The sequence below is a fragment of the Alexandromys fortis genome, unplaced genomic scaffold (assembly GCF_014885135.2).
Source record: "Alexandromys fortis isolate MF-2015 unplaced genomic scaffold, M_Fortis_MF-2015_v1.1 scaffold_1, whole genome shotgun sequence".
Lineage (NCBI taxonomy): Eukaryota > Metazoa > Chordata > Mammalia > Rodentia > Cricetidae > Alexandromys > Alexandromys fortis.
Genome location: NW_026067927.1, coordinates 37,259,774 through 37,262,666, shown reverse-complemented (window position 1 = coordinate 37,262,666; position 2,893 = coordinate 37,259,774).

Below are 2,893 nucleotides of genomic sequence, written 5' to 3'. Positions count from 1 at the left end.
GGTAAGCCAACTCATGGGCTACACAGAATATTAGAAATGGGTTAGAACAATATGTAAGAGCTAGCCATAAGGAACTGGAACTATCCGGGCCAGGCAGTGTTTGAAAGAATACAGTTTCCGTGTAATTATTTCTGGGCATAAGCTAGCCATGCGGGCGGCCGGGTGCCGGGGACGCAGCCCTGCCAACGCTCCTGTTCCAACAGGTGATGACCTCTCTGTCTTTCAGAGTTCTAGGCAGGATACCTTAGTCCTTTATCTCCGGTGAGGAATACGACCCAAAGGAAAGATGTAAACAAAACTCAACTGCCTCTAAGATATTTGATGAAAAGAAATTAAATACTGGCCACTTGCTGTGGGGGGAGGGAAGGATGTTAGGCTTCTGCACCAAGCCTTCTCGGTGTCCTTAGCTATTGTCACAGCCCCAGTGCTGCCTAGTTTTGTGTCAGCTTGACACAAGGTAGGGTCATCTGGGAAGAAGGAATCTCCGTTGAGAAAATGTTTCCACAGGAGTGACCTATGTAGGCCAATCTGTAGGCTGTGGTAGGGCAAGTCTGGAGGGCATTTGACTAATTGATAATTAAGGTGGAAGGGCCCACCCTTTGTGAGTGGTGCCAGTCTTGGGCAGGAGGCCCTGGGCTCTATAAGAAAGCAGGCTGAGCAAGCGTTGAAGAGCAATCCAGTAAGCAGCACCTCTCCACGGTCTCTGCATCAGCTCCTGCCTCCAGGTTCCTGCCCTGACTTCCCTCAGTGATGGAGTGTGACCTGGGAGCAAGCTGAAAAAAAAAACCCCTTTCCTCAGGGTTATGGTGTTTCATCACAGCAATGGAAAGCCCGGGGAAGACAGCCTTCTAGTACTTAGCACCTCGAACAAATTTAAAATCTTGGTCTTTGGAAGAAAAGTAACTGAAGAGTTAAAACTTCACTTTCCTCATCTGCAAAATGGAGCCCCAGTTCTGGTCTCTGAGAAGTAGTGCAGACCGATAAGTTCCTGTCTGCAGTGTGGCATTAGCTGCAGTTCCCAAGGATCTGTGGACATGCTGCTAGTTGATGCTTCTGCTGCTGTCCTTGCTGCGGGTATTGCTGCAGCGTTACCATGGCCTGTCCACTGCAGCTGCCAAGCTGAATCTCTGCAGCAGCCAAGGCTGAGCAGCTCCCTGGCTATGTTCTGCCGCTGCTGAGGCAGAGGCATTGTTCTCCCTCACTTTAAATGTGCTCCTTACTTGTAGGCCTCTCTATATAAGTTCTTTATATATTAAGGCTATGAACCCATTGGTTTATTCTTATCTCATAGACATTTTTCCAAGCTCATCATTTTAGCTCCTATGGAGAATATTTTAATATGACTTCTATTGGTATATCTTTATTGTTCACAGTGACAGGGTTCATGAAGATATTTTGATATAAATGTGTCGAGAACTTTGACCTAATTTACCACCCCTCCTGCACCATTCCCCACCCCCTCCTGGTATTCCCAGTCCATTGCTTCTGCTTTTATGTTGATACATAGGAACCGGAAAAAGGTGAAAGGTCAAGTTGGTTGAGTGCTTTTTTTTTTTTTTTTATGACATCCCACCTTCCTAATTTGCAGCTTTTGATTGTGTAAAAATGGCTGTTGGGAGACAGAGTCTCACTGTGTCACCCACGATGGCCTCAAGCTCTTTCCATCCTCTTGTGAAGATCCCACATGCTGCGGTTACAACCGTACATGGATGGATCCAGAATAAAATCCCCTTTTGAACAAGAATGAGTGAGTGAGCCTATAGTGTGATCCTGTGGGATTTCTGAGCATCTGATGTGAGCTGGGTAATGGCTGTTTCAGTCCTTTCAGAATGGTTGTTTTCTGTGCTTATTATGGTAAGGAGATTTTAACATCCACTGCGTGATAGAAAATATATATCTATAGAAAATATATAACACTCAAATTTCCCATGCATTCAGTTACCCCAAAGAGAATTGGCAATGCATCAATTACCATAACACTTGTCTGTTTTGAGACACAGTGTAAAGCGTGTATTCTGCTTAAAGGGAAAGCTTGACATGGGGACTTGGATGCTTGAGCTCACAGTAACCTCAAAGCCCTGTGGACTGGGGAGCCCTTCTCCCAAGTCTTCCCAGGCCTGGCAGAGACTCAGGTATGCTGCCCATGTTCCTTCCTCTAAGCAGTTTTCACCTCAGAACTGCAGGGATGTGGACGTGGGGCTTCTCAGAAGTCTGAATTAGGGATAAATAAGGGTATTAATGGGTTTCTACAAACGTTTCTGGGGTGGTTTGAGCCAGAGAATCCTCTCTAGGTTCTTCCATTTGCACAGCTGGTCACTACAGAGTGGAACTATTTCAAAGGATTACAATGACCTTGTTAGAGGAAGTGTATCACTGGGGGTGGGCTCTGAGGTTTCCAAGCCCATAGTCTTCCTCTTCATGCTACCTGCAGATATCTGTGGACGTAGGACTCTCAGCTCCTTCCCTAGCACCACGTCTGCCTGCGCGCTGCCTTGCTCCCTGCCTTGATGAGAATGGATTAAACCCCTGAACTGTAAGCCAACTCCGATTAAATGTTTCCTTTTATAAGAGTTGCCATGGTCATAGCGTCTCTTCACAGTATTAGAACACTGACCAAGAGTCTCCAGCCAACCCTCTGCAGTTTTGAAGGACAGTTTTAACCACATTCTTCTCAGCCACTTCCTTCCTGAAGGGAAATGTTCTTTGACCACTATATAGTCAGCGTGTGGCTTTCCTAAGTCCCTTTGCCGTTCCTCTTAGGGGACTTGAAAGATACCTTCTAAAGGAGACAACCCATGTGGAACACATCGTAGGTGACTTGGCCTATAGCTCATGCTCAACAAAAATTTTTCTTTCCCCTTTCTTTTGTGGGGTTGCAGATTCCAAGCTCACT